Below are 25,456 nucleotides of genomic sequence, written 5' to 3'. Positions count from 1 at the left end.
GTTCCCATATACTTTATGGATAATCAAGAGCACAGGTAATATTGTAAGGGGCAATGAAAGGTTGTCCAAAATAACAAATCCCAAAATTAAATTGTACCTGGGCCTTGTAAGTCAATTACGTTCAACCCCAAAATATCAAAGAAACATAAGGACAGATCAAAATGGAGGATAGGACCAGTGGGGGGTATGAGGGAAATATCAAACTCCTATCTAGTGGAGCAGTAGTGATTATATATAATAGTCATGGATCGCATAGACTCATTCATTGTGAATTTCTTTCCCCTTATACATGACCTTTTCCCTTGCAGAATGGTATACGGTCCAACATCCTGGTCTCCATATTTGGTTGAGGGCTCACTTTCCACTGTTGAAGGATTTGCTTCTTCACCTTCACTAAGGCCCGGTGAAGTCATTTCAGAGTTGATAAAGAAACTTGTAAAACGTAGGTATCAGACCCAGGGCTCATAACTCTAGCAATAACAGAGTATAGTCATTCAATACAAAGTCGAATCATACATCACCCCTTCTCTAAAGATGAAGAGTTTATTGCGGGACCAAGTCATTTTTTTAATTAAGTATATTTGGTTTATACAAACCTTTATAAAACATTAATAATACCATTAAACATCACAAAAACATACAGCAATGCAGAAATCACCTAAATATGATGTTTTCGTACACTTGATGCATATGATGGTCTGTAACCGCTATGAAAATCAATAAAGAGTTTGAAAAAATAACATACAATTTAATACAATTAATAGAACCAATAATCATCACATATAAATTACATCACTCCTAGCAGCAGACTAATCTTGTATCACATCACCATCATAACAAACAATATTAAAAGGGCCAATTTGCATCCAGTAGACTATAAATCTGCTTAATAAAGTTCATCAGTGCAATAATGATTTTTGTTTTATTCCCCATCAACAGCATATAGAAAAATTAATTTGTAAACAGAGATTCTACATTTGAAACTAATCCATGGAAGAATTGGATAGACAATAAACTGGTTTTGGGGCAGTTTACAATTGGGTGTTTCCAAGTGTCTAAAATATCTTTCTCTTTACATAAACAGCAATATCTTTTATCCCTTTGATAAACCTCTACTTGGTCCCCATAAACAACATGGAATACTTATGGTCTGGAAACACTTTAGATAGTTCGGATTGGTGCCATATTTCCTTACAGTCAAAGCATACTCTTTTAGTGAGCTGTAGCGTATCAACAGATCATTTTGTTTCACCCAGTCAGATTCTCATATTTCACGCTTAATTCTAAGTGGGTTTATCTTCAAAAGATTCTCATTACACCCGGCTTCACTTAAAGTATCTAGACATTAATTTCTGAAACTGTTCAGCACAATCGAGGGGCTTTTTAATAAAATGACCTCTAGAAAACTTAGATAGAGCCTCGCAGAGGACTTATCATTGTCTGCAATAATATTACCTTCTTAAACCTAACAAGCGAGGCCAATGACTTCAAACCAAGTTCTAATCTTACTCAAATTCTCATATTTTATGCTTAATTCTAGGTGGGTTTATCGTCAAAAGATTCTCATTACACCCAGCTTCACTTAAAGTATCTAGACATTAATTTCTGAAACTTTTCAGCACAATCGAGGGGCTTTTTAATAAAATGACCTCTAGAAAACTTAGTTAGAGCCTCGCAGAGGACTTATCATTGTCTGCAATAATATTACCTTCTTAAACCTAACAAGCGAGGCCAATCACTTCAAACCAAGTTCTAATCTTACTACTACCTTGGGTGTAGACTTTGCAAACCCAAATATGCTTTTCCATGCAAGGCTTCAAGTATGTCTAGATTTTTGTCTCCTGGAATATCAATTATTTCTGATCCATAAATCGGTGTAGGTAATACATTTTGGTTATAAACATTCACCAATGGTAGTAAAGGAAATCTACAAGATTTCTGATTAACTTTCCTCATTTGTTCTTCAAGAATAATTAATTTATCACTACGATTTTCATGAAACTCATAATGTTCATTGTGAACGTCTTTCCAAATGAACATGACCTTTTCTCTTGCATAGAGCGATATAAGGGCCAACGTCCTAGTCTCCACATTTGAATGAGCGATTTGCTTCTTGGCCATCGATAAGGCCCTGTGAAGTAATTTCAGAGTTAACGAAGAAACTTGTAAGCATTTAGGTATCAGACACAAGACTCATGACTTAAGCAATACCACAGTATATTCAATACAAAGGCAAATCGTGACATCTCCCCTTCCCAGAAGATGAAGAGTTTATTGCAGGACCAAAACATATTTAAGGCCTGGAACACAAGAGGCTACAGCTCCTTTTGTGATGGCTCTAAAAAATGCTGTGTCCTTCAAAATTTTGACCTGATATTGTTCCAGGAAACCCTGACTTCCGACGTTCTGGCCGTAGATGGTTTTTCCTCTTATCAGAAAGGGTCGACCAAGTGGAGGACTAATATTTTTTGTAGTAATGTGAATTTATTTCTACCGCAATCTTACTGTCAAATGATGTTCAGGGTATTCTGATGGTTGGACTGCAAAGCAGAGGAGAAACGACTAGGGTAAATTGGATCGTAGTCAATCTATATTGTAACCCCCAGTCATCCTCGCTGACAGATTTCCTACAACATCTCTCTGAGCTCTTGGTAGAATTCTCTGTACAATTTCCATCCGATTATTTAATTTTAATGGGAGACTTCAATTTGCAATGTATTTAAACAACATGGAATGCCTTCTCACAGAAATGTAAAAATAGCAATGCCTATGCTTGGTGTTACTTTATGCCTGATTGGGATATGAGGATGCTCAACGGTAGCATTCAGGTTGATATCACGAGCATCCATACCTGGCAAAGGGACTCGGCTCTATTGACGATTGATTACATCTTTGCTTCTAAAGTTATTTTTTAAAATTGTAGTACATTTCTGGTGACTGAGGGAAATGTAGATGATCACTGCATGTTGGAATCAACCATTACCTTTGGTCAGAAGAATCAGTTATCTCTCTATTCTCATGAACTTGCTGTGAATACTGCTGGCAATCGCTTAGTGAGATTTGAAAGGGGTGGGCACACCCTTACTAACAAATTAGATTCAGAAACAAAAGATCTCACAATGTCACAACAAATGAAATACTGCAAACCCAGCAGTTTCAGTGAGTTCCTTTGGGATTCAATCCACTGGTTTCTGGTACTATTAGTCATAGTAAGAATCACAAATATTCCTTTGATATAATAATTCAGGAAAGGAAGAAGTATAAAAGGCTTCATAGATATTTTTTAAAGAAAACTGTAGAAGGTCCTAAAAGCCTGGAAAAAGAAATGAGAACTCTTAATAATAGCCATAGAAACTGGATGGGATCCCACAGATTTATGATAAAACAGAGAAAGGGGGAGGAGATGTTAAAGGCCATTTGTATGAGAAATTTGAGAAACTTTTGGTCCATTGTGGGCTCCGTGAAGACTTCTAATATTCACTCTCAAGACACTATCATTAAGGAGCAGACTTGGATTAATCATTTTGCCAAGGTATATGGATCCCTGATCACTCAGGAACCCAAATTAGAATTGGACACAAACTGGTTACTGAGTTATACGCATGAGGATATAGAAATGAAAATAAAGAATCTTCAGTAGCCAGGGCAGTAGGCCCTAATGGACACAGTAACGCAGTTTTGAAGTTAAATCTGGAGCTTTGGGCAAGGGTCATTAAGAAAATATAATTGCTATCAAAATAATTCCTGCGTCGTGGAGAAACTCCATCATAATTCCAATTTATAAAAAAGGGGACCGACTAGCTGCAGCCAACTAAAGGCCTATTTCACTCTTGGATGCGGATGGAAAAATCTTTTCAGGTCTTATACTGGGTGAGTTTGAGAAATGGGCGGAAAAAAAGGAATACTTCCCAAGCAACAGACAGGGTTTAGGAGGAGATGATCTACCTCCTTGAATACACTGATCCTTACTTGTTTCAGTACTGATTCACTTATAAACGGAGGTACCCCTCTATTCAGAGCCTGCGTTGATCTTTCCCATGCCATAGATACCATAAATAGAAATAGGTTATGGATGAAACAAAAAAAATTGGGTCTGCCAGAAAATCTGTTGTCTATCTTGAGTGAACTCCACGAAAGGTCCTCCCTAAGTGTGAGAATGTCTAAGTCAGGCACTGTATCCCATCCCATTGAAATAAAAAGAGGAGTACGGCAAGGATGTTTATTTGCACCTTTTCTTTTTATTTTATACTTTTGGATTTGTTACAGTGGTTGAAGAAGATTGGATTGGCAGGACCCAAATTGGACAACATGAAAATAAAATGGTTACTTTATGCTAACAACATTGTAGTATTAGACTACACTCAAGTCGGACTGCAACGCCTATTGACCACCCTATCTGATTATGTGTGAGTTAATGACCTGAAAATCAATCCAAACAAGTCGAAAGTCATTATATTCAAGCATCCCTTAAGGAGATTGAAACCCTTAATATGGCAATTGGATAATTCACCAATCCCTATTTCCAAAGAGGTTGTCTATCTAGGATCTAATATAACAGTGTTTCCTACCAAAGCCAATCTTCTCTCAACCTTAGACTTGAAAGTAATCAATTTAGCTGCACAGATGAAGAAGATACATTTGCAATATTGCAAATTGTCTGTTATGCCTGTTTTAAAATGTTATATTGGCAAGGTGTTGTCGGTTATTACCTTTGGCATGGACTGCATCTTTTAAGCTTTTGACATAGACTGGGGTAAAAGCGAAGGGAAACTTTGGAGAAGAACTTTTGCGTTGCCTAACTGTGTTTCCATCTCCTGTTTAAGGTATGAATTGGGCCTTATTTCATTGGATGCCCGGATGGAATGGAAATGGGTTTTTGCATATAGGCTCATAATGGACCACCCAAAATCATCCTTACATGAGGAAGTGGCAGTATCAATGTGTAGTTCGAACTGCCTATTCCTTAATAAATTGAGATCTAAATGTACTGAGATACTATCCAAATCGAACAGTAATATTGAAACTCTAGTACAAAATCCATTGAAAACTAAGCAAGCAATAAAGTGTATGGACTGGATCAGGACCATTGACAAAATGAGGTTATCTAAGCTGTCACCATCCTTTTTTTCTTTTTTTATAAATGTTTTTATTTGCATTTATTATTAGACATACATTTTAGAGTATTGGACAATCTTATCGAAGTTATGTTCTAGCGGCTGTGGTGTTAGATCTCAAACAACATTTAAACAATAAACAACAAACAACAACTTCTGTCCGTGGCTGCCAAGGTAAGTTCGTAGCAATTGCTGGTCAAACGGTGTGGTGGTGTTGTTACTGTTATTTGGACGTGGAGGTTCTCCGGCCAGGTCATTCATTGGTGTTCTCTTTATGCTGTTTCCAGTTTGTGTGGTGGTTTCTTGATTATTTAGGGGGGTTTGTCTCCTGTGAGGGACAGATCTCTGATTAGGGCCTTCCATGCTTCTAGGGTGGGGCTTATGTCGCTGTCTGACCCTTTGTTCCCTTCAGTCCAAGCCTTGGTCTCTGCTGTTGTCCATCTTTCCATTTCTCTGCTCCATAGTGTGTATTGTGGGCCTCCAGGTTTTTTCCATGCCATGGCGATTGCCCTTTTGGCCAGTATGCACGCCAGGTCCATTAATTTCACTACGTGTTTGTGCTTGCTTAGTCAAGGGTATTTGCCTAATAGGCGTTCCTGCGGGGTCCAGTCGTATCTGCGCACCCCCGTTCTCCTGCATGCTTGCGTGATCTTGGCCCAAAATCTTTGAATTTTGGGGCAGCTCCAGAACATGTGCATTAGGTCCGCTTGACCGTTTCCGCACCAAGGTCAGTTTGGCGAGGCCTGTTTGTTGAAGCTTGCGACTCTGAGGGGTGTCATATATGTCCTGTACAGGATGTTCAATTGGATTAGTCTGAATCTGGCGTTTCTGGACACTTCTTTCGTGTACGCCATTGCCCTTTCCCATTCTTTCTCTGACATTGTGTTGCCTAGATCCTTCTCCCATTTCTCTTTTAGGACATTGCTCCGTGGGTTGGGCCTGTCTGTTAGTTGGCGGTACAGTCTTGACACAGGTTTCCAGCCGTCACTCAAGTTGTGCATCTCTGTGAGTATGGGGTTCGGTATTGGTTCTTCTGGCCAGGTGTCCCATTTTTTCTTTGCTGTGTGTTTGACCCGTTGATACCATAGGAATTGTCCTTTGGCTAGCCCCACTTTCTCGTGTAGTTCATCAAACTCTCTGAAGACCCCATTATCAAACATGTCTCCCCATGTGTACAGCCCAATCTGTTCCCATTTCCTCATTGCTGGTGTGTCTGCAGGGACTTTACAGACGTCTGCCAGCATTGGGACATCTGGTGCGTATGGCTGTTGCATTCGAGTTACTGCTTTAGTTCTGTTCCATATCCGCCTGCCCAGAGTCACAAACATCAGCGGGTGTATTGTGTTCGTTGGAGGATTCCACAGTATTTCTTTGAGATATGTCGGGGCTATCGGGTGTTGCAGGAGGCCGGTCTCAGGTGTTATCTCGTCTGATAACCATCTTGCTACGTGGCTAAACTGTGCTGCCAAGTAGTATTTCTCTAGGTCTGGGAGTTGTATCCCTCCCTGTTTGTATGGTAGTGTGAGTGTGTTCATCGATATTTTATACCTAGCCAGGCCCCATATAAAGTATCTAATCAATACTTCTAGTTTCCTGAAGAAGGGTGATCCAATGTAGTGGCATACGTTTTGGAAGTGGTATAGGAACCTCAGGAGTATTATCATCTTGGTAATTGCTGCTCTACCCTTCATGGACAGTGGTAGTTTGGACCAGAATTTCATGGATTTATGTAGTCTGTTTTTCACTGCTACTGTGTTGCTTTCATGTGTGAGTTCTGGTGTGTGTCTGATGTTTACCCCTAAGTATCTGAATCCCCCCGCCTGCCAGCCAACTCCCACTTCAGGCAAGTCCTTGGGGTTTACCTCTCTCGTTTTTGCCATTGGGTATGCGCATGATTTGTGTTTACTGAACTGTATCCCGGTGTAACGCGCGCAGTTCTCTAGTATCTCTAACACTATCGGGGCGTTTATGTGTGGCTCCCTCAGGTATAGCAGCACATCATCGGCATATAGGGATATTATGTTGTGTGTGTTGCCGATCTTTATTCCTGCGTCGAAGAACTGTTTTCTTAAATAGATGGCCATTGGTTCCAGCCCTAGTATGTATAACATGGGGGATAGTGGGCAGCCTTGTCTGGTACATCTCTGTATCTCCCACGCCCTGGACACCCTGTTCCCGGTCTTTACTCTGGCCCAAGGGTTGTTATAGATCACTTTGACCCATCTCACGAATCTTTCTCCAAATCCGAAGTCCCTCAGCACCTCCACTATCCACTCCCACTATATGGAGTCGAACGCTTTCATTGCGTCCAACGACAGTACTTCTAGCCTTTCCTCGCTCCCTGTTGTCTGTGCTATTATGTGTTGCAGCCTGCATAGGTTGGCCGTGGTGTTGCGGCCTGCTACGAATCCATTCGGATCTTCATGGATCAGCGATCCCACCACCTCGCTAGTCGTTTGGCCAATATTGAGGTCAATATTTTGCTGTCGTAGTTCAACATCGCCGGTGGACGGTATGAGTCGCAGGCTTCTGGAGGTTTGTTTGGTTTGAGTATCGGGACAATCAGTGTTTCTCTCATGGTACCGGCAGGGTCCCTAGCTCGAACGCCTCCATGTATACCTCGTGGAGCACAGGCGCTAAGGTTGGCTCGTATGCTTTGTAGAACTCTGGCGGCAAGCCGTCGCTACCTGGGGTCTTGCATGTGGCTAAGGATCTAATGGCCTCCGTTACGTCTTTTACAGTAATGGTTTCGTGCAGGGACTCTCTCTGTTCGCTGCTTAGTTTGGGTAGGCCTATTTCTTCTAATGTTTGTCTAATGTCAGCTATCGGTGCTTTGTTGTCGTGGGCATAATGTTTGGAGTAAAAGCCAGTGAATACGTCATTTATAGATTGCTATGTCGTGTGAGTTGTGTCGTTATCATCTTTTATTTCATGGGGTAGGTGTTTTGGGTGCTCTCACTTGCACAGTCAGGCTAATAGTCTGCTTGGTTTGTCTGCCTCTTTGTGTGCTCTCACTGTGCGCGTGGCATAATCGAATTTGGAGAGCCTTTCCCAAGCCTCTCGGCATCTTGTTCTGATCTCTTTTAGCTTTAGTTCATCTGCCTCATTGAGTTGGGCATTCGTCTCCATTTGCTTTATTTCCTCTTCCTTGGTCTCTCGTTTTTGCTTTAGCTGCCTTTGAACCCCCCAGCTCCCGCTATTACCTCTCCCCTTGTCACTACTTTCAATGTTTCCCATAACGTGGCTGTTTTGCTTACGCTATCCTTATTTGTTTGCATAAACTCCTCTAGTTTGTTCCCAAGCTCTTCCTTGAATTCTGGGTCCGTGAGTGCCATAGCTGGCATACGCCACAGCGGTATGGGGGATCTGGGTCCCTTGGTTGCCCATTGTATGGTTAGGGGGGAGTGGTCTGATATTGTTCTGCCTACTTATTGCGCTTTCTCTACCTATGTCATTTGGTTTCTGTCGATAAACAGGTAATCTATCCTGGTATGTAAGTTATGGGGAGAAGAGTAATGTGAGTAGCCTCGATCTGTGGGATGTAGTGCCCTCCATGCGTCTACCAGATCTAAGTGGTCTACCATTGTGTTTAACGCCCGTGTGGATGTGTTAGCCCTGTGTTGCGCCGAGTCTGATCTGTCTAGGGCTGCGATTTTAACGCAGTTGAAATCCCCACTGTCAGGGTCCGGCTTGACTGAATTCCACAGGAGCTGATGCTGGCCCCACAGACCCTCACCAGGAGTTCACCTCTCAACCCTTAAATATAAGCAGAGCTGAAAACCCCAAGAAAGGGAAAGGGGAATTTGGAGAAAATAACAACGGAGACACTGCAGCCCTTCAACCGTCTGGTAGGCTCTGGTATCTGTGGTAAACAAATACACCTGGATACTTATATGATAAGAAAACTTCTTTTCTAAAATTATTCTAAATAAACTCTAAACTCTTTACCTCTTAAACCTCAGTAAAAGACTTAGAGGTTAGTAATCTTTGTGGAATATCTTGTAAATATCTCTTGTGTTTTGCATATAGTTCAAGCCAATCAAGTCTCTTTAGAATCCTAAAGTGATGGCCTTTGCAACATCTTTTCAGAACTAGATATTCTTCTTGCTTCAAAGTTCTTTTAACCTTATGTAGTTTTCAATGCTTTCATAAATTGCAGTCTTTCTCTGAAAGTCTTGAATTCCATTTGCATAAATTACTTTAAATAATATTCTTTAACTTCCTGGAATACTGCTTTCTTTCTGCGTGTGAATTGTTTCCTTATTTACACAAAGAACGTATAGTTTCTTCCTTAATAAGCGTGTGTGATAAACACGTGAAATCAGAAGACGTGAAGAATTGTCCTCGCGTTTAAAATACACACGCGATTCTTTACGAAACCCGCACGCGTGAAAAAATACATAAACGCGATAAAAAATAACACGCGCTGGTTAAAATGGACTCGCGCTCTATCGCAAACCAACACGCGCTTTCTCATGAGACGTCTTTCACGTAAAAAATGTACACGCGCTAAAATTCACTCGCGCCATTCTTTTGGGCACGCGCTCTATCACAAAACCACACGCGCTTTCTCAGGAAACGTCTTTCACGTAAAAAATGTACACGTGCTAAAATTCACTCGCGCAATTCTTTTGGGCACGCGCTCTATCGCAAAACCACACGCGCTTTCTCAGGAAACGTCTTTCACGTTAAAAATGTACACGCGCGCTTTCAAAAACACGTAAACGACGACTTGCGAGCTTGCGCACACATTAAACAGTCTTGAAGAACATTACACTCAGTTAATAAACTTTAAACTTCTACGCACTATCTTCAAGCTTGTTTTCCTTATAATAACTTTAACTGTAAATGTCTCTTTTCTCAAATGAATTTGAAACTTGTTAACTCTTTAAGTTTTCTTATAAAGGAAAATGAAAGTTCACTGTGACAATCTTAAAATCTTTAAAAGAACGATCCCACCTGATGACTTCTTGTTCAAACTGGATCAGCAAACGATATTCTTACTTCTTTGGTAGATTTTCTGAGCTCTGAAAAGGCCTTACTTAAGGAGCTTAACTAATGTACAACCAGCCACTGAATTTCTCTGGATGAAAGGCAGTTTAGAATCTTGCTCACCTCCCAAGAATCAAACCCATTGTCCTCTCCACCAATCAGGCAAACCAAACATATCATTGTTCCTTTAACCAATCAGATTAAGTTTCTTTTGCTCCATCTTGACTTGGGCAAGCACAATGTTAATTCTATGTACAAACTCTTCCTGTTACTAACCCAGCCAGTTCTGAAGGCACAATGTTAATCTTGTTACTGTTACTAACCCGGCCAATCCTGACAGTACCCCCCTCTTCAAAGCCCTGTCCCAGGGCCTGGCTTAGCAGGGAACCTTTTGTGAAACTGTTTTATCAATTGAGGGGCATGTACATCTACTTGATCCTCCCAAGATCTTTCCTCAGGACCGTATCCCTTCCAATCAATAAGATACTGCAAGGTACCTCTAACAATCCTGGAATCTAAGATTTTCTTAACTTCAAACTCTTTGTCATTTTCCTCTGTGTAAACTGCTGGTGGTGGTTTTCCCAATCTAGTTCCTGACACACAAGGTTTCACTAAGCTGACATGAAATGTAGGGTGACTTTTGATACTTGCGGGTAATTTCAGTTTGATTGCTACGGGATTTATTATTCTTTCTATTTCAAATGGACCAATAAATCTCGGACTAAATTTAGTTCTTCCCTTTAAACGTAGGTTTTTTGTGGACAGCCAAACTTTTTGACCCACCTGATAATGTGGTGCTTTACGACGTTTCTTATCAGCAAATGTCTTAAATCTTAGCTTACTTTTTTCCAAAGTTTCTTTAGCTTTCACTAAACCATCTCTAATACAAGTCAATCGCTGCTCAACCTCTGGATTGGAATACTCAGATGGCAACACTTCTTTCAAAAATCGTGGGTGGAAACCATAATTGCTAAAAAATGGAGAATACTTAGTAGAATCCTTGACAGAGTTGTTATAACTAAACTCTGCTAACCAAAGAAGATCTACCCAACTTCCTCTTTCTTGCCAAAAGGCTCTAATATATTTTTCCAACTCCTGATTTGCTCGCTCTGTTTGGCCGTTGGTCTGTGGATGATAACCTGAAGAAAGCTTTACCTCAATTCCCAACTCTGTACAGAAAGCTTGCCAAAATGAAAAAAAAATGAACTGAGACCCTCGATCTGATACAATTTGTGTTGGTAGACCATGTAATCGTACCACTTCTTGCAAAAAACTTTTTGCCAGATTCCTTGCAGAAGTCTCTCCTTTCATGGGAATGAAATGCCCAGCTTTAGTTAGTAAATCCACAACTACTAATACTGTAGTGTAACTTTGATCTTTAGGAAGATCTACAATATAATCCATAGAGATTGCAAACCAAGGACTAGGGGGTACTGGTACCAGATTTAATAACCCAGATGGTTTTCCTCCTCCTGACTTTACTCGAGCACAGACTTCACATGTTTTCACATAATCTTCAATATCTTTTTTCATTTCTTTCCACCAAAACTTTCTTTCAACCAGTTCAATAGTCTTACGAATTCCAGGGTGACCCACCAACTTGGATTCATGACATTCTTTCAAATTTCCTTTTGCAGTTCCTTGCTTGGAAGGTAAATTTTAGAATGGACACATGGAAATCCTTCAATTAAATGTCTTCCAGAATCCTCCGCTAACCAAGATTGAATTTCATCTTCTGGTAATTCCTTTTGAATCTTTTTAAGAAGCTGATTCTCTTCCTTTGTAGTACTTAGAATACATTTTTCTTCTGCAATCACTGGTTCTGGTAATAATTTATTTTCAACTTCTCCCGAAGATCCTTGTCGGGATAAAGCATCCGCTTTACCGTTTAACCGCCCAGGCTTGAATGTTATCACAAAATCGTATTCTGAAAAGAAAAGTGACCACCTAAGTTGTCGAGGTGATAGTGTTCGAGCAGATTTCAAAAACAGAAGATTTCTATGATCGGTTAAAACGGTTACTGTGAATCTTGCTCCTAACAGATAATGCCTCCATTCCTGAAATGCCCTCTTGATTGCCAGGAGTTCTCTGTCAGTAATTGTGTAGTTCACTTCTGCTGGAAGCAATTTCTTAGATAGATAGGCCACAGGATGCAACTGTCCAGTTTCAGGATGCCGTTGAGAAAGCACTGCTCCAATTGCAACATTAGAAGCATCTGCCTCCAAAAAAATGGTTGTGAAGGATCTGGGTGTAATAAGATCGGTCCAGATGTAAAACAGTTCTTCAATGTTTTGAAAGCTTGATCCGCTTCATCTTTTCACTCAAATTTCATTCCTTTCTTCAATAATTTGGTGATAGGAGCAACAGTTTGAGAGAAATTTTTAATAAATCTCCTGTAGAAGTTTGCAAAGCCCAGGAAGCTTTGGATATCTTTAACACAAGTTGGAGTTGGCCACTGTTCAACTGCCTTAATTTTCTTCATATCCATTTCCAAGCCTTTGGGAGAAATCATAAAACCTAAAAATTCCACTTCAATGGTATGAAATTGGCTCTTTTCTAACTTAGCAAATAGTTTATTCTCCCTTAGTCGCTGTAACACTTTCTTTACATGTTCTTCATGTTGCAGTAGATCCTTAGAATAAATGAGAATGTCATCTATGTATACTACTACAAAGATGTCAATAAAATCTCTTAATACCTCATTTATAAAAAATTGAAAGGCCGCAAGAGCGTTACACAATCCGAATGGCATTACTTGATATTCGAAAAGACCAAATTTTGTTCTAAATGCCGTTTTCCATTCATCACCTTGACGTACTCGCACCAAATGATATGCACCACGAAGATCTAGTTTGGTAAATACTGAGGCTCCTTGAATCTGGTCTAACATTACTGATATTAAGGGCAGAGGATATCTGTTTTTAATTGTTATCTTATTTAATGCCCTATAATCTATGCATGTTCGTAAAGTGCCTTCCTTTTTGGGAACAAAAAATAGTGGAGAAGCTGCTGGCGATTGAGAGTGCCTGATGAACCCCTTATTCAAATTTTCTTGGATGTAATCTTTCAAATGTTGATTCTCTTTTTCTGTTAAGGCATAGATGCGACTGCAAGGAATGTGGGCCCCTGGTTCTAAATCAATTTTATAGTCATACTCTCTATGAGGAGGTAATTCATTAGCTTCCTTTTCACTAAACACATCATTGAAATCATGGTAACACTTTGGTAATTCTCCCATTACAGCCCCTATAGAATGTACTGTAGTTCCCAAATTCACCAAACCTTCCACTACTTCTGAACAATTACCACTAGAAACATTTTCCTGAACTACTTCTTTACAACAATTTGTAACACAAAAAGCAGAATCCAATTTCACCACTCTTCTTCCCCAATCAATCTGAGGGTTATGATACGTCAGCCAAGGCATTCCCAAAATTATTTTCAACTGTGGAGTGTCAATTAATTCAAACACAATTTCCTCCCAGTGTCCTCCAATTTCCATTTCCAATGGGATTGTTTCGTGTGTAATTAAACCTGATGTCAGTTGAGACCCATCCACCGCTCTCACATACTCTGGTATATTTTTTACAACGTAAGGCACATTCATATCTTTAACCACATTCCAATCCATGAAGTTACCAGTGGCTCCTGAATCTATTACTACTGGACCACTTCCCTTTAATTCCTCTTTAATATACAAGGATACATTCAATGTAATATGTGGTACCGCTGCTTGGATGGTATTTGCCACTTGCTGATTTCTGGAGCTGTTAGTAGATGCAGAAGTTTTTGGACACCAAGGGCAATTTCCAACAAAGTGTCCTGATTTCCCACAATATAAACATAAATTATTCTGTCTTCGCCTACCCTTCTCCTCCTTAGTTAAAGGACCTCTCACTTTATTTACTCTCTCTGCATTCCCTGTTCTCAATTCTTTATTTACAAATTCTAATCTTCCTTTATCAACTCTAGGGAAAACTCTGGGTTGCTCAACTCCTCCTCTTCTACGCTCAGCCTTGCGTTCCCCTAATCTATAGTCAATTTGTATGACAAGATATATTAAATCCTCACATGAAGTGGGTCTATGAACAATTGTAGATAAGGCATCTTTTAATTCCTCCTTCAAGCCTCTATAGAATAAAGAGGATTGCTTCTCTTCTGGCCAATTGCTCTCTAATACTAAAGATCTGAACTGTGTGATGTAAGACACTAAATCTTTGGTTCCCTGTTTTAACTCTAATAGTTCTCCATCTACTTCTTGAGATAATTGGCGTCTGTCAAACATCTTTTTTAAATTCTTACTTGAAAGCTAACAAGTTCTTTAGTATAGGATTCTCTTGACCAACCAATAATACTGACCAAGTTGCCGCCTCACCAGTAAGGTAAGACAGCATAAAAGCTATTTTAGAAGCATCTGTGTTAAAAGCTTCAGGTCTACAAAGGAAATGAAGTTCACACTGTGTAAGGAAAATCTGGCATTTCTTGGCATCTCCCCCAAAACGCTCTGGAGGTGCTAAGGGGACTGCACCTACAGGTATATTCAAACTACCCCTACTTCTTCCCTGAGAACTCTTTCCTTCACCCAAATCCTCTCTAATTAACACTGGTAATTCTCTACTAGTATCCTCTGAATCTCTTGACTCCAAAGAAATTTTTTCACCCTTAGGGGTAACCTTGGAGTTTAACTCTTCAAACTTGACTTGTAATTCCTGATTTTCCTTTCGCACAGCCCTCATTTCCTCCCTTAACTCTGAAAACATGTTCCTTATGGAACTTGCTAGTGCCTCTGTGGGATCCATATCAGCTCAGGTGGAAAATATTATCGTGGGCCTTTCATCCTGTCAGGGTCCGGCTTGACTGAATTCCACAGGAGCTGATGCTGGCCCCACAGACCCTCACCAGGAGTTCACCTCTCAACCCTTAAATATAAGATGAGCTGAAAACCCCAAGAAAGGGAAAGGGGAATTTGGAGAAAATAACAACGGAGACACTGCAGCCCTTCAACCGTCTGGTAGGCTCTGGTATCTGTGGTAAACAAATACGCCTAGTTACTTATATGATAAGAAAAGTTCTTTTCTAAAATTATTCTAAATAAACTCTAAACTCTTTACCTCTTAAACCTCAGTAAAAGACTTAGAGGTTAGTAATCTTTGTGGAATATCTTGTAAATATCTCTTGTGTTGTGCATATAGTTCAAGCCAATCAAGTCTCTTTAGAATCCTAAAGTGATGGCCTTTGCAACATCTTTTCAGAACTAGATATTCTTCTTGCTTCAAAGTTCTTTTAACCTTATGTAGTTTTCAATGCTTTCATAAATTGCAGTCTTTCTCTGAAAGTCTTGAATTCCATTTGCATAAATTACTTTAAATAATATTCTTTACCTTCCTGGAATACTGCTTTTTTTCTGCGTGTGAATTGTTTCCTTATTTACACAAAGAACGTATAGTTTCTTCCTTAATAAGCGTGTGCGATAAACACGTGAAATCAGAAGACGTGAAGAATTGTCCTCGCGTTTAAAATACACACCCGATTCTTTACGAAACCCGCACGCGTGAAAAAATACTTAAACGCGATAAAAAATAACACGCGCTGGTTAAAATGGACTCGCGCTCTATCGCAAACCAACACGCGCTTTCTCATGAGACGTCTTTCACGTAAAAAATGTACATGCGCTAAAATTCACTCGCGCCATTCTTTTGGGCACGCGCTCTATCGCAAAACCACACGCGCTTTCTCAGGAAACGTCTTTCACGTAAAAAATGTACACGCGCTAAAATTCACTCGCGCAATTCTTTTGGGCACGCGCTCTATGGCAAAACCACACGCGCTTTCTCAGGAAACGTCTTTCACGTTAAAAATGTACACGCGCGCTTTCAAAAACTTGTAAACGACGACTTGCGAGCTCGCGCACACATTAAACAGTCTTGAAGAACATTACACGCAGTTAATAAACTTTAAACTTCTACGCACTATCTTCAAGCTTGTTTTCCTTATAATAACTTTAACTGTAAATGTCTCTTTTCTCAAATGAATTTGAAACTTGTTAACTCTTTAAGTTTTCTTATAAAGGAAAATGAAAGTTCACTGTGACAATCTTAAAATCTTTAAAAGAACGATCCCACCTGATGACTTCTTGTTCAAACTGGATCAAACGATATTCTTACTTCTTTGGTAGATTTTCTGAGCTCTGAAAAGGCCTTACTTAAGGAGCTTAACTAATGTACAACCAGCCACTGAATTTCTCTGGATGAAAGGCAGTTTAGAATCTTGCTCACCTCCCAAGAATCAAACCCATTGTCCTCTCCACCAATCAGGCAAACCAAACATATCATTGTTCCTTTAACCAATCAGATTAAGTTTCTTTTGCTCCATCTTGACTTGGGCAAGCACAATGTTAATTCTATGTACAAACTCTTCTTGTTACTAACCCAGCCAGTTCTGAAGGCACAATGTTAATCTTGTTACTGTTACTAACCCGGCCAATCCTGACACCCACCCCATATGAAAAGGCCTTTTCTGTGGTGTGTCATTTTAGCGCATATTTGTTGAATGTGTGCAGGTATGCCATGGTTAGAGAAAGAAGAGTTCATTATGCATACCTTAGTTTGTTCGACCATTCCCCAGACCGCCAGGTATCTGCCCTCGTCGCCTTCATATCTCAGCAGTTGGAATGGAGTGTCTGGGCTCACCCACGTGAATACTCCTCTTGCGTGCTTTGAGTAGGATGCTCCTTGCCCGACCCAGGGTTCTTTCACATTGTGTCTTCTGCCATTAGGTGTGTTTCTTGGAGCAGGGCGATCGAGATTTTTTTACGTTGTAAGTAGGATTTGATCCGATTTCGTCTCATGTAGGAGCCCATTCCCCTCACATTCCAGGTCATTATTCTAAGTTGTGTGGCCATAGTTTTGTCTTGTTTTTTTCTCCCCCCCCCTTTCTGTTTCCTGCTGCGTTCAGCTTGTTTTTTAGGGGAGCTTCCTCCTGTCCTCGGTCAGGTACCTCCTTGGTGCCATCAGCGTGGGCTCCAGTGGCCCATTTCCCACCTCTTGTTTGCAGCGAGCAGACAGTGTAACAGCAATAACAAACAACGTGTACCAAACTGGTGCACCTAGAGGCTGCATAGGATGCGTAGCGCTCAGGTGCTCTCGTGCTTTCTGGCCCCAGTCAGGGTTTTGGACGCAAACAGGTTTGTGCCGGCAACGGGCCAGCTCTGTTAAGTCCGTGGGTTTGGGCTTTGCGCTTGGTTGGGGAAGTCGGGCTCGTCTTGTGGCCATTTGTCTTTGTCTTGTCTTTGTCTTTGACTTGGTGCTTCCGTGCTCTTGTCGTTCGTTTGTGCTGGTCCTTATGCTCGTGTGGGCTTTTCTTTGTCGTCTGCCAAGTTATTGTGCTCCATCCACATGTTGGCCACTTCCGGTGTTTCTAGAAACACTGCGTGCCCTTTGTGTATCACCTTCAGTCTGGATGGGTACAGTAGCATGTATTTCAGATTGTGTTGTCTGAGCCTTGCCTTGATTGGAATGAATGAGTTCCTCGCCTTCTGTACGGCCAGAGTGTAGTCGGAGTTGTCTCTCTCTCTATTGTTCCTCCTTCCCTGGAGTATTTGAGGATGGTCTCCTTGTCTTGGAAGTTGAGGATCTTTGCGAATATATAAGAGCCCGTTGGTGTTTTTTTCTGGAGCGATCTGTGGGCCCTCTCCACCGCAAAGCCCTGAGTTAGGTGGCTCGTTCCAATTTCTTGCTTTAGTAAGGTTTCAACATATCCCGTCGGGTTTGGGCCTTCTGTTCCCTCGGATATTCCCAGTATCCTTATGTTACTTCGTCTTGCGTGCCCTTTGGCATCCTCAGACATTGCTTCCAGTGTGGCCACCTTCTTTGCTAGTTCAGATACTTTTATCTGGAGGTCTGCTGTGCTTTCTGTCGTTTCTTGGAGTACCGTTTCTGCGTTAGTTACTCTCTCTGCTAGGTTTCACGCGTTTTGCCTCATTGGCTGCATGTCCACCTTTACCGCCTCTATTTTTGTGTCTATGAAGGTTTTTAGCGCTGCTATGGCCTCCAGTACTTGGCTGTCCTTGTTGATTTCTTCTGCTGCTTTCTGGGGTTCATTTACGGGGTCCCCTGTTTGCGGCGCCTGGTGTGGTTTGGTGGCAGCAAACGAGTCCATGATGTTTGTCTTCCCTTTGTTTCTAGAGGATGACATTATGGCCAGGTGTGGCTGATGTGTTGCTGCTCTGGTGTCTGCGGTGTTCAGGGGTCTCCCCTTTGCTTTTTTTTGTCTCCCCACTTTCTCGGTGCAGAGTTTGTCTGGTCAGAGGGCAGTTCTGTTCCTGTGGTTTCTAGCTTGCTCGTGGGTTTGTTAACGCTGTCACTGGGCGCCTGCGTTGTGCACTGCGGTCTGGCATGTGGTCAGTTTGCTCCAGGTTGGGGAATTGAGTTATATTCCTTATTGTCTGTGGTTCTTGTTGTCCTCCTAAGGCAGTTCTTTGAGTGGGTTGGTCTGTTATTTCTGGGCGCTGCGTTATATTTCGTGCGTGCTCAGGGTCTATTAGGATTGTGCAGCACTTTATTTATTTTCTCAGGCACGTTTGGGTCTTTTTGTTAGGTTCTGCGCCTCAGTGCTTCGGACTGGGTGCTTTGGCGCTGAGCTTTTGCGTGCTTTGCATTAATGCCATTGGCTGTTGTGCGTCCTTGCACGTGGACCACCTCTGGTTATATATCGGGTCGGAGTGGTGGTTGCTGTGGAGCCCTGCTCTGTTTGTGCTGTGCTTTTTAGTTCTTATTAATTATTGTGAGTGGGAGAGCCCTTTATCCTCGTTTAGTTTTATGCCCAGGCTTGAGGCCTCACCTCGTATTCTCCAGTGTGGCCGACTTATGCGGTGCTCCCCCTCTCTTCTTGCTGATGGTTATCGCAGCCGGCACGCTACAGAGCCTTCTTGTCACCGTCGCAGGATCCTATTATGAATTCTCGGCCAGAGCTCCGCTCAGTTGCTTCCTCACTCCATTGGCGCCAAGCCACGCCCCCTAAGATGTCACCATCCTTAACGCTAACAGACAAACCCAGGTCTTTTGTCTCCTTGTATTTAAAGAAATCTCCTGACTCTGTAACAAGGCTGAATTTTCTGAGACTAGGATTAAATCTGTTACCAACCCTGGAAATACTGCATATTAGAGATCAGGAAAAATACTCAACAGACATATGTGATAAATGTGATGTCAGTGCTAAACAATCTGCTCGTCACCTTCTGTCTGAGTGCACAGGGACTTGGTCTCTGAGAATCTTAAGATTTCAAAGATTCGTACATGATGTTCGATCCCTTGACTTTGAAATGTTTTGGGATAGATTAGTCTCAGGAAACTAATCATTTCTTACCATGGAGGTGGTTTCCTTTCCTAAAGAACTATGTTTGATTGGAAAAAAGGGAGATGTAACCGTTAGTTATTAGATAAACCTCCAGTGGTTTGTCCCCCTCGAGTTGGTTTGTTAGAGGGGACTTTTGATTTGTGAATACTCAGTTACTAGGTAAGCATTTAGAGGCCTGTTTTTCTGGTATATTATAAGAGGCCAATGAACTGTGATTTGGGATTTTATGTATGTTTTCCTTTCCTTTTCTTTTTGCTGTTTTGTTTTTTCTGCTGTTTTTGTTTCTTCTTTTTTTTTATATTTGTATGAATTGAGATTGTTCCTTATTATATTTTTATATGTATTTGTAATGCTGATGCGTGTAAAAAGTCATGTTTCTTTGGCTAATACACAATCAAATGAAAACAAAAACAAAACAACATATGTAGGACAGTATCAATACTCTTCTAGCAGGTCCAGCAGGTCTAGCAGGTCCAGCATGTATTTTCAGGAAGAATGTTTCTCTGCATCCTCTTTAGTGGTGTCCAATACAGTTTGGGTGTGTACTACATGTCTAGACAAAAGGAGTAACGTGGGCCTACCTAGGTACGAGTTAGCTAGTTTCAAACCATATATTGTAAGAGCCACAGTGAAAGAGACCATTGGTGACCCAAGCCCGAGGGCCACACAAAGAAAATTCAGACAAAAGGGGGTTGGCCTCGATCTACCTGTGCTCAAGAAAACCAATAATTTCATATACTGTGTAAAGTGCTAGGCGCACCAGATACATCAATTCCATGCTATCTTCAGTCTACACAGCAAAAGACTGTAAGTCTGAAAATCTTTAAAAAGCCAAATAGCCAACATGTGTTTTGACCAATAGGTCGCCTTCAGGGCTGACGGGCACATTGCAAGTGCAGACATGCATATAAAATTGCAAAAATTGCTAAAATATACATCATATCACATGTGTCTAAACAAAACATACAAGGCCATTTAATTGGCGCAAAACAGACAAACAGATAAACAAGAAAAGAAAAAGGATAAAAGAAATATTGATTGAAATATAAAATATAAACACCATTTAGACCATATGACATTAAGTACAAACATTGTAGTTCGTCACATTAGTTAGCAAGCTCCAAAACCCTTCTCATCCCACCATATGTTAGGGAAAATTCTCTGTTTAGGCTGAATTTCCTAACCTAGTGAGTCCCCCAGCAGCTTTGCTGGATTTCTGGAGTTTGTTTTTTTCTCCTGCCAAGAGTGAGACTCTTTTCCTCACACTCTTGGACATGATTTGAGGGTTCCTTTGAATGTTAATGTGTTTTATGGGCTATGGGGTCTTTTACTCCATAGGGTCTCATGTGTTTTTACTATGTGTGTTACACAGCACCCTCAGTGCAGTGACACAGGAGTGTCATAGTGACCCCCCAGTATAGACTCCATACCCTGGGACTGACTACTGTCTCCCAGGGCATGTAAAGTCACCATTGGCTTTACTAGTCCCAAATTATGAACAGAAACCAGTACAAACCATCATATTGTGGACGTACTGGTCGGGGCAATTCGATTGCCCCGCGGTCTGTTATTCGAGGGGGCACGTCTCCGTCCCCCCGGTCGAGTTTTGGCTGGTGGCAGTGGATACTACTTTTTATATCCGACCGCGAATATATCTCTATGGGATTTTCCCATTGTTCGAGGCTACCAACTTTAATTATTTAATTCCTATAGCCTCGAACATACCGCCGGGTTATTTATTTAATATTAATTCACCGGTTGGTCATTTTTGCCAGAACTCGATTCTAAAATGGCATTTGTGTTCTCTTCTGTGACTCCAACCCAAGTCGAGCCCTTTGTTCCACTTTTTGGCGGGCTTCTCCACAGAAGCCTCCAAAAGTGGTGCCACTCTGTCTGGGTACCACAGGGGGTGTGGGAGGGGGTTTAGGCACCCTGGACTTAGTTGCCTTGGCAACTCAAGTCGCACTCTTGTGTGATTGGCCCAAGTGGTGAGCCGACAGGCTCACCACTTAGCATGTTTGATTGACAGCTAGGCTGAATGAATGGGGGTTTTTTGCATAAAAGCAGAGCTTTGGGGACTGGAACTTCAGAAGTCGCCACAGGACCTGAAAATCCGAAGAGGGAGAAGCTGAGCCGACCTGCAACAACGACACCACCGGTGGAGCCCTGCTGAACCGTCTCACCACTTCCCGACGACAGAGGAGATCTTCTTGCTGGAGAACCTCTTCCCCTTGAGCTGGTGGGGACCACCAGTTCGCTTTCTTTTTCGCCTAACAGGACGTCTAGTGGTCGAATTGCCTGTGCTAAGCACCCTGGCAACCGGATAGCCACTTACCACTGAACCGCGAATAAAAGGACCGCTCCTTTGAATCGAGAAACTCTGCGGCTGGTTTCTTCCCTGGCAGTACAACGACCTTCTGCTTTTCCCCTCAACGAGATCTTCTCTTCTGCCGGACGAAGCACCGACGCGCAACCGCTGCCAGGAACAACTTCCCCCGCTGGAGTGTTCTCACCATTTCAAGGTACTGTGTCCGTCTGGCCTCCCTTTCTATAGATTGCTACAAGGTGACAGTAAATCCTTAACCTTCTAGACTGGGCTGGTCTCTTGACCCTCTAACTGGTCCCTTTCTTTTGGTCCAACTCCTTTGTGAACCTTTTCGAGACTATTGTGCACTTTTCAACCGTGTGACCTTGGACACATTTCGTTCTGATCCTCTTAAAGCGGGTCCGGCTTTCTGAAACTCTAACTTCACGGTTTTATTCTGCCTTCCTCTCTTGCTGTGTTCTTTTGAAAGTGTTGGGATCTGTTTCCATTTATGCTCTGCCTTTCTCTCCCTTGTATCCGAAATATTAGAGTGCCATCTGCGTTAAGCGCTCACCGCTGTCTGAAAATAAGTGGTACTTTACTTAAGACTTGTCTAATATTCTGCGAAGGGAGTGTATATACTTTAGTAACTGTGTTTTGAAATTGCTTGATATTAGTGCCAGTGTGTTTTTATAGATGTGTTTTTAAATAAATAATTATATATCTTTTACACCAAAGCTCTGGTCAGTGTTTGCTTGTTCTACTGTATTTACCTGCCCTATTGTGTATGCTCTGTATACTGCCTAACTCTTCTTGAGAGAAGTCTGACTGCTCAGCCACAGCTACCAGGTAAATCTGGGTGGTGCAGACTGCTACCAATTGGGTTTACTGCTAACTCCTGTAGTCTTAAACTTTTTGCAGTGGTCCCTAAGGGAACTGCACAGGTTTCTGCCTAACACCATGTATGCATTGTTATTGACAACACCAAGAGCAATGGATTCAGCAATGGATTCGGAAATAGAAAACCTGGACCTAATCTAAAGTAAATCCAATCACCTGAATAACCTTGCAAAAAAGGTTCAAGCTCTAATAAAAGAAATGTACCACACATTGCTGTAAATTCACACGTAACACCACCAGTGAGCCAACATGCCTTTCAAAACATGCAATTAATCGCAAGAGTAGGTGTGGGGTTACTGAAACCCAACGTGACATATATTGAAAACACAATTGGACACTTCGGAACAAACGACTGTTAAAAATGGAGTAAGGCTTACCAGTAAAACACTGTTAAAAGATAATCAGTGGCTGCAATAATAATTGCCAAGTGATCTAATCCAGTAAAAAGGAAAGGAACGCTGAGCCTTGCGATTGCGAAAGCATAAAACGAAATACTATTTTAAACATATACCAACATTACAAACGTCTAATAACTGCTATGCAGCTTTCCTATTCTTGCAGCACCCCAGATCTAGGTATCTGGTCAGTGTGCACAAACAGCAAAATGCCAATGGCTGACATACGGCAGCTTCCATGAGCAGGCGTACCTATTAAACCAAAAAGGCCAACATAAATACAACTTGTCTGTACTACAGGTCTAGTGACAATTTTGCCTTGACATGGGTAGCACATATCTTCAACCATTGCTGGTCTGGGCAGGAGAGCATTTCTCTTGTTGTTTTTTTTTGTCACACACATTTATCTAGTCACATACCAGAGCTGATAACTTGTAAAGGGTGAATGCAGAAAGTGGAGACGTCTGAGAAAGCTGAAGGAGGGCAAGCGAGGGATATAATATGATATGCAGAGTTGCGGACAAATCAATGAACATTTCAGTAAGAGTATTGTATTGATGACATTTTCTTTTTCTCAGTTTATACTGAAATTTAAGATAGTAAAATCTACCATGAAATGAGTCGCTGATATCTTTGAAGGACCAGGTACTAGCCTTTTTCCAAATCATCCAGTTCAGTTCCCGCCCTCAATCGTAACTATAGGAGTCTTCCATAATACTGACTCCACTGATAGAAGGTATTTCACCATACCCAACATATTATGTGCTTTACAAGAGTTTAGGGCTTGTCCTACATCTGGTGAAGTCTTAGTGAAGGGTCGAGGCCACCAATTATAGAAGACAGACCATGGTAGTTGGTGTACTGACCAGTCTTCAATTTGTTCCCAGGTTGGAGTTAAGACACTTTCTGTGTGGTCCATTGGTGTAGTGATCAGATGAATGCACAATAATAGTGATTCAGGACCTGGAGTGTGCAGACCCCCCCCCCCCCCGTTTACAGATATCCACAAAATATTCACAGGAATCTTTGCCCTTTTATCCTCCCCTATGAAAAGCATTGAACCACTTATACATGCTTTAAAAAATGTATTATAGGAGAAATGCAGATTGAACATTTTGACAAATAACGTTTATCCATCTCCCACACTTAATCTCATTTAGCTTTGTTTGCAAATTCCTTGACAAAAAGTGTGTTAGAACCTTAGATTTCCAAGTAGCTAAATCCCTCTCTAGTGCATCAGAAGCAGTGACCCACCAAATAGAGCCTCATGACTGGATGGTGTGATGGGAAATATCTTGGCTTTATTTTCTAGAGGACATTTTTCATTGGAATATTGAATAACATTACAACAATGCTATGTTCTATTATTACATGTTATGTCACCCCACCTTAACTTGTTTGCTGCCATCCCATCAAACACAAACATATTTAAGATACCCAATAAATCATGTATACATAGGTCAGTCCTATTAGGTTGAATGAAGACTTGAATGAACATTACATTTCTGTAATGCTTGCAGTCTTTCATGGCCAGTCAGGGCCATCTTAAGCATTTTTGGGGTCCTGTGCATGGGCATCTTTGGGGCCCCCTCCACCAAACCAAAGGAATTAAGTGATCAAAAATATCTGGTGGTACCCCCCCCCCCACCGTGCGCATAACCCATAGGTAGATATGCCACCTCGCAGCATTAAAAATAAGCATGTTTACTCCATTTAAGTCCCCTTATCATCTTCATTCTTGCTCTAATCAGATTGATAAACAAGTAGCATTTGAAGGCCAACATTAGCAATCTACGAAGAGGTTCCTTCTCTTCTAGTATAGAAACAGGATACTTTTTATCAATATCATCCGGGATGGTATACAGCCTGTAGTATTAATGCAGGACTGTATGTAAAAGGTACATGTAACCCTGAATAGGCAGAGAACTCACATTAGCTGCCTCAGAGAATGCAAAAGTGTTCAAGCATGGATAGAGTAGACCACTTGAAAGGAAGGAGAAAGCTACAAATAGCATAGCATGGATAGTGAATGCAGATTAGAAGCTACCAGGAAAGTGTCTCTATCCAGACAGACTAAGATTAGAAGTGGGACATGGTTTTCAAATAGTGTTGTTGTTAGAGATAAAGGAAACAAGTGTCTGTGGTGTGCAGTAAATCAATGCTCACTATTATAGCGGAAGCAACCCGATATACAGTGAAACCATGAGTGAGGCTTTTATGAAGATCATACCCTGAGAAGGAAATCACTCTGAAGGGCTGACAATTTTTTAAAGGTTTAGGGACTGGCAATTCGGAGAGGTTAGACAGTACAAGATTAAATGAGATGCCCACGATCACACATTGCTTAAGGGGTGAAGCTGGGATTTGTGCCAACTCTGCAATTTCTGCATTTTAAC

The 25,456-nt window shown here is 41.3% G+C and overlaps 1 protein-coding gene across 3 annotated transcripts in view; it reads left to right on the top strand.

The window, feature by feature from the left end:
- The window catches only part of DYNC2H1 (dynein cytoplasmic 2 heavy chain 1), a 3,314,293-nt gene that overhangs the window by 3,034,585 nt on the left and 254,252 nt on the right, over positions 1–25,456 (top strand). The window lies entirely within an intron of this gene.

This window comes from Ambystoma mexicanum, chromosome 7q, assembly GCF_040938575.1.
Source record: "Ambystoma mexicanum isolate Mex_15411 chromosome 7q, UKY_AmexF1_1, whole genome shotgun sequence".
NCBI lineage: Eukaryota > Metazoa > Chordata > Amphibia > Caudata > Ambystomatidae > Ambystoma > Ambystoma mexicanum.
The sequence above is the reverse complement of the archived record's forward strand: the minus strand, read 5'-3'. Positions and strand labels throughout refer to the sequence as shown.